We start from the raw sequence: 12,776 nt of genomic DNA, 5'->3' as shown, positions 1-12,776 counted from the left end.
ATCACTTCTTCGATCGTTCCTAACAATTATTTATTAATAAAAATTAAAATCATATTTATTACAGTCTCTTAATCATATTTATTACAGTCTGTTGTTCATACAACGCTAATCAATATTCGGTTATGTGTGTTTGTGTGGCACTTTTAGGAGTGTCATTCATCAATTCAGTAAGTACATTTAAACTCTTTTTATACTGGCTTTTACTTCTGTAAAGAAAATGAGAATCTGATTTGTCTTCTCCTTTCAATTGAACGTTTGCACCCCTTCGCCAGTAGAGGGCTTTGTCTGATAACCGTGGACAGTTGTAAAGGTTTCCTAATGGGTTTTAGCTGCTGAATGATTGAATTCTTTAGGTTCGAGCACACAGGCTGATCTCAGACCACAGTTTCTTAGGGAGTGCCTTAAAGAAAGATTTATTCTGCATACTCACTTTGCCATCCAACTCTTGAAGTAACTTTCTTGAACTAATATACATACATATGTATATATATATATATATATATATATTTAGCCTGTATATCGTGTACATATTGAACAAGATATTATTATGAAGGGATTGAGGGATTTAAGCAATAGTAACTCCAAAAATAAAGCTAGATAACACAATAAAACACAACAAAAACGTGATAACGTAATAAAAAACATGCCTTTAGAAATGTTTTATGAACGGAGTTATCTCATTTTGGAACCAAAGTCTTCATATAGGCTACTTTATAATGGCACTGATTGATGCAAGTAAACAGGCATGAAGCAAGGCACGAGAAGAAAATAAATGAAGTAGCAATACAAATAAGTGATGTGTTTTGAAGAAGAGAGAAAAAATCATGAAATGAGAAGGAAATGTTATTGGCAGGGGTCTACTCCTCAATCCTCATGAAGTCAACCTGATTCTTTTATTTCTAAAAGTAACATTAATATTTCAGCCAGTGATAGTAAAAAAGCGAGAGAAATCACCTTTAAATGAATTCACAGGTTTTACACAGGTCTAAATGCTTTCTCAAAAGACTTAAGAATGGCATTGATACCCTCTGTTCTTTCTGTTCAGAAAAACCTGAGTCCACTTTACATTTATTTTGGAACTGCTCTTTCACAGTTACATTTTGGTGTGACATTTGTGATTTTATCAATTGTTATGTAAATCCTAATGTTGATTTTAGGAGCACTTCCGGTGGGACGGGTTCACTTCCTGCCGTCGGTGTGGTGTCGCATATGCAGGTCATCTCTTCTGATGCACATGGATGTGTACACAAGTAAAGCTCTCACATTAACGTGTGTCTCTTGTAGACGTACAAAAGAAACAAAAGCTGATGCTCGCCGACGGCATCAGCCCGTTGTCCGAGCGCAGAGACCCAGCGCGCCCTGACGAGCGACTCTAGTAGCATGTTGGCTTGGGCAAGGCGATAGATCACCGTGGCAACCAGTTGGTGTCGCGACTGCTTTTATACGGCATACTGGCGACGCTCCAACCGACGACGGTTGGTGATGAAATTTACATTCACGTTTAACGTTGAGAACACGAGTCAGACAGAGCGTTTTTATTGTACACACTTTTGTTGAAAACGGAACTCGAAACACAATGATATTTATAAACGAGTAGTCACAGAATGACATTTCCAGACCTAGCTCATTAATTATGCAAAACAACAGCCAATGGCGGTGCTCCAAGCAATATTTGAATCGGTCATTCACAGATTGTTTGCCTCCAAATAAAGAGCTTTTGCTTATATCGTGTCGTCATTCTTTTCACCACCTAATCAATGAAATCAACGGGACTTGATGTACACATTTGTAAAAGCAAACTCTCTGTTCGATGTGAAACGGGGCTTTTAGGACATCTAGTGTAAGGAAAACAACGTTGCATGATATTACCAATCCTGTTTCGGAGCTACAGTATATACTCGTTTATGCTCTTTCGCAAATGCAACGCTTGGGGGGTGATGTGAAATTGTCATGAGATATCTTCTTTTTGATAAACGCATGGCTTTTACCACAAGATGACCTCTACCACTAGACGTCGTCATCACTTCTTCGATCGTTCCTAACAATTATTTATTAATAAAAATTAAAATCATATTTATTACAGTCTCTTATTCATATTTATTACAGTCTGTTGTTCATACAACGCTAATCAATATTCGGTTATGTGTGTTTGTGTGGCACTTTTAGGAGTGTCATTCATCAATTCAGTAAGTACTTTTAAACTCTTTTTATACTGGCTTTTACTTCTGTAAAGAAAATGAGAATCTGATTTGTCTTCTCCTTTCAATTGAACGTTTGCACCCCTTCGCCAATAGAGGGCGTTGTTTGATAACCGTTGACAGTTGTAAAGGTTTCCTAATGGGTTTTAGCTGCTGAATGAATTAATTCTTTAGGTTCGAGCACACAGGCTGATCTCAGACCACAGTTTCTTAGGGAGTGCCTTAAAGAAAGATTTATTCTGCATACTCACTTTGCCATCCAACTCTTGAAATAACTTTCTTGAACTAATATACATACATATGTATATATATATATATATATATATATATATATATATATATATATATATATATTTAGCCTGTATATCGTGTACATATTGAACAAGATATTATTATGAAGGGATTGAGGGATTTAAGCAATAGTAACTCCAAAAATAAAGCTAGATAACACAATAAATCACAACAAAAACGTGATAACGTAATAAAAAACATGCCTTTAGAAATGTTTTATGAACGGAGTTATCTCATTTTGGAACCAAAGTCTTCATATAGGCTACTTTATAATGGCACTGATTGATGCAAGTAAACAGGCATGAAGCAAGGCACGAGAAGAAAATAAATGAAGTAGCAATACAAATAAGTGATGTGTTTTGAAGAAGAGAGAAAAAATCATGAAATGAGAAGGAAATGTTATTGGCAGGGGTCTACTCCTCAATCCTCATGAAGTCAACCAGATTCTTTTATTTCTAAAAGTAACATTAATATTTCAGCCAGTGATAGTAAAAAAGCGAGAGAAATCACCTTTAAATGAATTCACAGGTTTTACACAGGTCTAAATGCTTTCTCAAAAGACTTAAGAATGGCATTGATACCCTCTGTTCTTTCTGTTCAGAAAAACCTGAGTCCACTTTACATTTATTTTGGAACTGCTCTTTCACAGTTACGTTTTGGTGTGACATTTGTGATTTTATCAATTGTTATGTAAATCCTAATGTTGATTTTAGGAGCACTTCCGGTGGGACGGGTTCACTTCCTGCCGTCGGTGTGGTGTCGCATATGCAGGTCATCTCTTCTGATGCACATGGATGTGTACACAAGTAAAGCTCTCACATTAACGTGTGTCTCTTGTAGACGTACAAAAGAAACAAAAGCTGATGCTCGCCGACGGCATCAGCCCGTTGTCCGAGCGCAGAGACCCAGCGCGCCCTGACGAGCGACTCTAGTAGCATGTTGGCTTGGGCAAGGCGATAGATCACCGTGGCAACCAGCTGGTGTCGCGACTGCTTTTATACGGCATACTGGCGACGCTCCAACCGACGACGGTTGGTGATGAAATTTACATTCACGTTTAACGTTGAGAACACGAGTCAGACAGAGCGTTTTTATTGTACACACTTTTGTTGAAAACGGAACTCGAAACACAATGATATTTATAAACGAGTAGTCACAGAATGACATTTCCAGACCTAGCTCATTAATTATGCAAAACAACAGCCAATGGCGGTGCTCCAAGCAATATTTGAATCGGTCATTCACAGATTGTTTGCCTCCAAATAAAGAGCTTTTGCTTATATCGTGTCGTCATTCTTTTCACCACCTAATCAATGAAATCAACGGGACTTGATGTACACATTTGAAAAAGCAAACTCTCTGTTCGATGTGGAACGGGGCTTTTAGGACATCTAGTGTAAGGAAAACAACGTTGCATGATATTACCAATCCTGTTTCGGAGCTACAGTATATACTCGTTTATGCTCTTTCGCAAATGCAACGCTTGGGGGGTGATGTGAAATTGTCATGAGATATCTTCTTTTTGATAAACGCATGGCTTTTACCACAAGATGACCTCTACCACTAGACGTCGTCATCACTTCTTCGATCGTTCCTAACAATTATTTATTAATAAAAATTAAAATCATATTTATTACAGTCTCTTATTCATATTTATTACAGTCTGTTGTTCATACAACGCTAATCAATATTCGGTTATGTGTGTTTGTGTGGCACTTTTAGGAGTGTCATTCATCAATTCAGTAAGTACTTTTAAACTCTTTTTATACTGGCTTTTACTTCTGTAAAGAAAATGAGAATCTGATTTGTCTTCTCCTTTCAATTGAACGTTTGCACCCCTTCGCCAGTAGAGGGCGTTGTTTGATAACCGTTGACAGTTGTAAAGGTTTCCTAATGGGTTTTAGCTGCTGAATGAATTAATTCTTTAGGTTCGAGCACACAGGCTGATCTCAGACCACAGTTTCTTAGGGAGTGCCTTAAAGAAAGATTTATTCTGCATACTCACTTTGCCATCCAACTCTTGAAATAACTTTCTTGAACTAATATACATACATATGTATATATATATATTTAGCCTGTATATCATGTACATATTGAACAAGATATTATTATGAAGGGATTGAGGGATTTAAGCAATAGTAACTCCAAAAATAAAGCTAGATAACACAATAAAACACAACAAAAACGTGATAACGTAATAAAAAACATGCCTTTAGAAATGTTTTATGAACGGAGTTATCTCATTTTGGAACCAAAGTCTTCATATAGGCTACTTTATAATGGCACTGATTGATGCAAGTAAACAGGCATGAAGCAAGGCACGAGAAGAAAATAAATGAAGTAGCAATACAAATAAGTGATGTGTTTTGAAGAAGAGAGAAAAAATCATGAAATGAGAAGGAAATGTTATTAGCAGGGGTCTACTCCTCAATCCTCATGAAGTCAACCAGATGCTCTTATTTGTAAAAGTAACGTTAATATTTCAGCCAGGGATAGTAATAAAACGAGAGAAATCACCTTTAAATGAATTCACAGGTTTTACACAGGTCTAAATGCTTTCTCAAAAGACTTAAGAATGGCATTGATACAACTCTGTTCTTTCTGTTCAGAAAAACCTGAGACCACTTTACATTTATTTTGGAACTGCTCTTTCACAGTTACATTTTGGTGTGACATTTGTGATTTTATCAATTGTTATGTAAATCCTAATGTTGATTTTACATACATTAAATGTAATTTTTGGTTTTCATGAATGTGAAAAGAAAAGTGATATTTATTTTATAAACCTTATTTTTCTGTTAGCTAAATTTCACATTCACAAATCTAAATTGTCTAAATGCACTCCTCTTTTTTTGAGGTTTAAATGCGAGTTGAAAATGTACTTTGAGTAGCCTGTTGAGTTCTCTAAAAACTTAAAAGCTACAAGAACAGTGACTGTGTTTAAGGACTTTGCACCTAATCTGGATTGGAAGACTGAAGGAATTTAGTCTGGACTGAGGGAATCTGGAGCTTGTATTGACAATGATAATGGTTGTTGTAAATGTTTGTTTTTTGTTATCTTCTACAAGCATTTAATTAAAAAAAAAGATATATATATAAATATATTTCAGGCAGGGATTCGAGCACTTCCGGTGGGACGGGTTCACTTCCTGCGGTTGGTGTAGCGTCGCATATGCAGGTCATCTCTTCTGATGCACATGGATGTGTAGTAAAGCTCTCACATTAACGTGTGTCTCTTGTAGACGTACAAAAGAAACAAAAGCCGATGCTCGCCGACGGCATCAGCCCGTTGTCCGAGCGCAGAGACCCAGCGCGCCCTTACGAGCGACTCTAGTAGCATGTTGGCTTGGGCCAAGGCGATAGATCACCGTGGCAACTTGCTGGTGTCGCGACTGGTTTTATACGGCATATCGGCGACGCTCCAACCGACGACGGTTGGTGAGGAAATTTACATTCACGTTTAACGTTAAGAACACGAGTCAGACAGAGCGTTTTTATTGTACACACTTTTGTTGAAAACGGAACTCGAAACACAATGATATTTATAAACGAGTAGTCACAGAATGACATTTCCAGACCTAGCTCATTAATTATGCAAAACAACAGCCAATGGCGGTTCTCCAAGCAATATTTGAATCGGTCATTCACAGATTGTTTGCCTCCAAATAAAGAGCTTTTGCTTATATGGTGTCGTCATTCTTTTCACCACCTAATCAATGAAATCAACGGGACTTGATGTACACATTTGAAAAAGCAAACTCTCTGTTCGATGTGAAACGGGGCTTTTAGGACATCTAGTGTAAGGAAAACAACGTTGCATGATATTACCAATCCTGTTTCGGAGCTACAGTATATACTCGATTATGCTCTTTCGCAAATGCAACGCTTGGGGGGTGATGTGAAATTGTCATGAGATATCTTCTTTTTGATAAACGCATGGCTTTTACCACAAGATGACCTCTACCACTAGACGTCGTCATCACTTCTTCGATCGTTCCTAACAATTATTTATTAATAAAAATTAAAATCATATTTATTACAGTCTCTTAATCATATTTATTACAGTCTGTTGTTCATACAACGCTAATCAATATTCGGTTATGTGTGTTTGTGTGGCACTTTTAGGAGTGTCATTCATCAATTCAGTAAGTACTTTTAAACTCTTTTTATACTGGCTTTTACTTCTGTAAAGAAAATGAGAATCTGATTTGTCTTCTCCTTTCAATTGAACGTTTGCACCCCTTCGCCAGTAGAGGGCGTTGTTTGATAACCGTTGACAGTTGTAAAGGTTTCCTAATGGGTTTTAGCTGCTGAATGAATTAATTCTTTAGGTTCGAGCACACAGGCTGATCTCAGACCACAGTTTCTTAGGGAGTGCCTTAAAGAAAGATTTATTCTGCATACTCACTTTGCCATCCAACTCTTGAAGTAACTTTCTTGAACTAATATACATACATATGTATATATATATATATATATATATATATTTAGCCTGTATATCGTGTACATATTGAACAAGATATTATTATGAAGGGATTGAGGGATTTAAGCAATAGTAACTCCAAAAATAAAGCTAGATAACACAATAAAACACAACAAAAACGTGATAACGTAATAAAAAACATGCCTTTAGAAATGTTTTATGAACGGAGTTATCTCATTTTGGAACCAAAGTCTTCATATAGGCTACTTTATAATGGCACTGATTGATGCAAGTAAACAGGCATGAAGCAAGGCACGAGAAGAAAATAAATGAAGTAGCAATACAAATAAGTGATGTGTTTTGAAGAAGAGAGAAAAAATCATGAAATGAGAAGGAAATGTTATTGGCAGGGGTCTACTCCTCAATCCTCATGAAGTCAACCTGATTCTTTTATTTCTAAAAGTAACATTAATATTTCAGCCAGTGATAGTAAAAAAGCGAGAGAAATCACCTTTAAATGAATTCACAGGTTTTACACAGGTCTAAATGCTTTCTCAAAAGACTTAAGAATGGCATTGATACCCTCTGTTCTTTCTGTTCAGAAAAACCTGAGTCCACTTTACATTTATTTTGGAACTGCTCTTTCACGGTTACATTTTGGTGTGACATTTGTGATTTTATCAATTGTTATGTAAATCCTAATGTTGATTTTAGGAGCACTTCCGGTGGGACGGGTTCACTTCCTGCCGTCGGTGTGGTGTCGCATATGCAGGTCATCTCTTCTGATGCACATGGATGTGTACACAAGTAAAGCTCTCACATTAACGTGTGTCTCTTGTAGACGTACAAAAGAAACAAAAGCTGATGCTCGCCGACGGCATCAGCCCGTTGTCCGAGCGCAGAGACCCAGCGCACCCTGACGAGCGACTCTAGTAGCATGTTGGCTTGGGCAAGGCGATAGATCACCGTGGCAACCAGCTGGTGTTGCGACTGCTTTTATACGGCATACTGGCGACGCTCCAACCGACGACGGTTGGTGATGAAATTTACATTCACGTTTAACGTTGAGAACACGAGTCAGACAGAGCGTTTTTATTGTTCACACTTTTGTTGAAAACGGAACTCGAAACACAATGATATTTATAAACGAGTAGTCACAGAATGACATTTCCAGACCTAGCTCATTAATTATGCAAAACAACAGCCAATGGCGGTGCTCCAAGCAATATTTGAATCGGTCATTCACAGATTGTTTGCCTCCAAATAAAGAGCTTTTGCTTATATCGTGTCGTCATTCTTTTCACCACCTAATCAATGAAATCAACGGGACTTGATGTACACATTTGAAAAAGCAAACTCTCTGTTCGATGTGAAACTGGGCTTTTAGGACATCTAGTGTAAGGAAAACAACGTTGCATGATATTACCAATCCTGTTTCGGAGCTACAGTATATACTCGTTTATGCTCGTTCGCAAATGCAACGCTTGGGGGGTGATGTGAAATTGTCATGAGATATCTTCTTTTTGATAAACGCATGGCTTTTACCACAAGATGACCTCTACCACTAGACGTCGTCATCACTTCTTCGATCGTTCCTAACAATTATTTATTAATAAAAATTAAAATCATATTTATTACAGTCTCTTATTCATACAACGCTAATCAATATTCGGTTATGTGTGTTTGTGTGGCACTTTTTGGAGTGTCATTCATCAATTCAGTAAGTACATTTAAACTCTTTTTATACTGGCTTTTACTTCTGTAAAGAAAATGAGAATCTGATTTGTCTTCTCCTTTCAATTGAACGTTTGCACCCCTTCGCCAGTAGAGGGCGTTGTTTGATAACCGTTGACAGTTGTAAAGGTTTCCTAATGGGTTTTAGCTGCTGAATGAATTAATTCTTTAGGTTCGAGCACACAGGCTGATCTCAGACCACAGTTTCTTAGGGAGTGCCTTAAAGAAAGATTTATTCTGCATACTCACTTTGCCATCCAACTCTTGAAGTAACTTTCTTGAACTAATATACATACATATATATATATATATATATATATATATATATATATATATATATATATATATATAGAGAGAGAGAGAGAGAGAGAGAGAGAGAGAGAGAGCCTGTATATTGTGTACATATTGAACAAGATATTATTATGAAGGGATTGAGGGATTTAAGCCATAGTAACTCCAAAAATACAGCTAGATAACACAATAAAACACAACAAAAACATGATAACATAATAAAAAACATGCCTTTAGAAATGAGAGTTATCTCATATGCAGGTCATCTCTTCTGATGCACATGGATGTGTACACAAGTAAAGCGAGTCTCACATTAACGCGTGTCTCTTGTAGACGTACAAAAGAAACAAAAGCCGATGCACGCCGGCGATCCGACGGGCATCGGCCCGTTGTTTCCGAGCGCAGAGACCAAGCGCGCCCTGACGAGCGACTCTAGTAGCGTGTTGGCTTGGTGTCAAGGCGATAGGTCCCCGGCCCGAACAGACCTAGCAGGTGTCGCGACTGCTTTTATACGGCACATCGGCGACGCTACAGCCGACGACGGTTGGTGAGAAAATGTACATTCACGTTTAACGTTGAGAACACGAGTCAGACAGAACAGAGCATTTTTATTGTACACACTTTTGTTGAAAACGGAACTCGAAACACAATGATATTTGTAAACGAGTAGTCACAGAATGACATTTCCAGACCTAGCTCATTAATTATGCAAAACAACAGCCAATGGCGGTTCTCCAACTGCACACAAAGCAATATTTGAGTCGGTCATTCACAGATTGTTTGAAGTATATAGACATGATATGACTTTGTTTGCTTAATAAGCAGTTTAGATCGTTGGATTACTCTGCAGTAATTGTGGCACATTACTGCAGAGCAATCAGGGTTAAGGTGCCTTGCTCAAGGGCACTTTATCCATGACCCGTGCTGGCTGGCATTGAGATTTGAATCGTCGACCTTCTGATCACAAGCCCAGCGCTTTAACCACTAGGCCACAGCGGACCCCGAGCCGCCTTGGGCGGAATAGACTGGGTTCTAAAGGGTCAGTGCCAGAGGGTCAGCCGGGATTTAAGCAATAGTAACTCCAAAAATAAAGCTAGATAACACAATAATACACAACAAAAACGTGATAACGTAGTAAAAAACATGCCTTTAGAAATGTTTTATGAACGGAGTTATCTCATTTTGGAACCAAAGTCTTCATATAGGCTACTTTATAATGGCACTGATTGATGCAAGTAAACAGGCATGAAGCAAGGCACGAGAAGAAAATAAATGAAGTAGCAATACAAATAAGTGATGTGTTTTGAAGAAGAGAGAAAAAATCATGAAATGAGAAGGAAATGTTATTAGCAGGGGTCTACTCCTCAATCCTCATGAAGTCAACCAGATGCTCTTATTTGTAAAAGTAACGTTAATATTTCAGCCAGTGATAGTAATAAAACGAGAGAAATCACCTTTAAATGAATTCACAGGTTTTACACAGGTCTAAATGCTTTCTCAAAAGACTTAAGAATGGCATTGATACAACTCTGTTCTTTCTGTTCAGAAAAACCTGAGACCACTTTACATTTATTTTGGAACTGCTCTTTCACAGTTACATTTTGGTGTGACATTTGTGATTTTATCAATTGTTATGTAAATCCTAATGTTGATTTTACATACATTAAATGTAATTTTTGGTTTTCATGAATGTGAAAAGAAAAGTGATATTTATTTTATAAACCTTATTTTTCTGTTAGCTAAATTTCACATTCACAAATCTAAATTGTCTAAATGCACTCCTCTTTTTTGAGGTTTAAATGCGAGTTGAAAATGTACTTTGAGTAGCCTGTTGAGTTCTCTAAAAACTTAAAAGCTACAAGAACAGTGACTGTGTTTAAGGACTTTGCACCTAATCTGGATTGGAAGACTGAAGGAATTTAGTCTGGACTGAGGGAATCTGGAGCTTGTATTGACAATGATAATGGTTGTTGTAAATGTTTGTTTTTTGTTATCTTCTACAAGCATTTAATTAAAAAAAAAGATATATATATAAATAAAGCGTCGCATATGTGTGGTATACTTAAAGTTGACTGTCAATTTAAGTTCATGTAGTTCGTTAAAATGATGTTGTTATATATTTATTTGAGTATTTTGCGTAGAAAGTTGCGTACCTGCGCGATGACGTCACTGCACGTAATGGGGAAGAACGTCGCTACGCGCTTCATTTCCAGTAAGAACACTGATAAGGAAGCAACGCGTCCGTCTTGTTCTTTTATATAATCTTCTCCTCATTGCAGGTAATTGTAAATTTTATGTGTGACATATACATAGCGATGTAACGGTGTTTATTAAGTCATTAATCTCTTATTTTTATTTTAATGAACGATGTATAAAAGAGAGCATGGTTAGCACGTGCGTTTATATCGCAATGGTGCTACTCCACAAGAGTTTAAGTATGTTTGTGAAAGTGAATGTAATCTTGTGTTGTAAATGTTAAGCGTTATTTTCTCTCTGTTTTGAATTGTTATCTAAGCGTGATTGACGTTAACGATCTATGAGTACTGAATGCTATTATCAGAGTGGATGTTACGTCACTGATCATTTCTCTATGTTGGGTAAACATATGTTTGAATCATTCATGCTGTTCTTTTACATTTTAAATATATTCAATGTCATTACATTAAACATTTTCCAGTAAGAACACTGATAAGGAAGCAACGCGTCCGTCTTGTTCTTTTATATAATCTTCTCCTCATTGCAGGAGTACTACAATTTTGGAGGCACCGCTGGGATGAATGTTGGGTGGATTAACTCCCTGGCCGGTAGAACCCATCTAGCAACACCATCCTGTTCACAGTGACGTTGAAACTGCAGTGTGAGGCAGCGAGGGCGAGTAGTGAGGTGATCTGGTCGAGCAATGCACTTGCTGAGGTTCAGCGATAACCAGCAGTAGCAACGTCGAGTCAGTGAGGTAAACACTACCCTCAACAACCCATACACGGCTGCTAATAATGGATGCGTTTAAAAGTCTCCAGGATGAAATCGGGGAGAAACTATGTAAACTTTCATGTGAAAAACTGACAGAACTCTGTGTCTTTCTTCACATTACAAAGGAGGGTGAAACAAATGCAACTCGTTTGTCTCTGTTAAACAGTCTGAGTAACCACATGCTAAGAGCTGAGTTAGGGGAGCTCGAGGATGGTGGGATGGCTGAGCTGCTGGAAATTAATGAACAATTGAGTCTGCTCACGGGGACTGATGTTGACAGTTCTGAACACAGGCTTGCGAGAGAGGAAAATACTTCTCGTGAGGGGGCTAACATGATGCGGGAAATAAGGGAAAATGAAAATGTGTCAGAGTCGTTTTCCACCATGCATATCAGTCATGCCATGCCTCACACTACGGAAGGCCAACAGGGACATAAGGACCGTAACTCAGTGAGCTCTGTAGATCTACCACAGCGACAGGTCACCTCAGTATGGCATAAAGACTTCAAAATATCAGGTCTGATAGGTGATCCGGGTCAAAAGGACCGACTTTCCTTTTCAAGTTTGGTACGGCAGATAGAAAGTGGAATAAACAAAGGTTACCCAGAACAGGAAATAATTGATTCGGTCATCAAGGCTATCACGCCAGGGTTTCAGCTGCGAAGTTATCTTGAGGGAAAGGCAGGGCTGACACTCCCAGTGCTAAGACACATATTGCGCTCTCACTACCAGGAAAAAAATGCAACTGAACTATATAAACAACTCACTACAGAAGCGCAGCGCCCAAAAGGAACCCCACAAAGCTTCCTGATCCGCGTCCTCGACCTTAGACAGAAAATCTTGTTCGCCTCTCAAGAAGATGACTCTGGG

The sequence above is a fragment of the Barbatula barbatula genome, assembly GCF_947034865.1.
Source record: "Barbatula barbatula genome assembly, chromosome: 10".
In the NCBI taxonomy this organism is placed as follows: domain Eukaryota; kingdom Metazoa; phylum Chordata; class Actinopteri; order Cypriniformes; family Nemacheilidae; genus Barbatula; species Barbatula barbatula.
The sequence above is the reverse complement of the archived record's forward strand: the minus strand, read 5'-3'. Positions refer to the sequence as shown.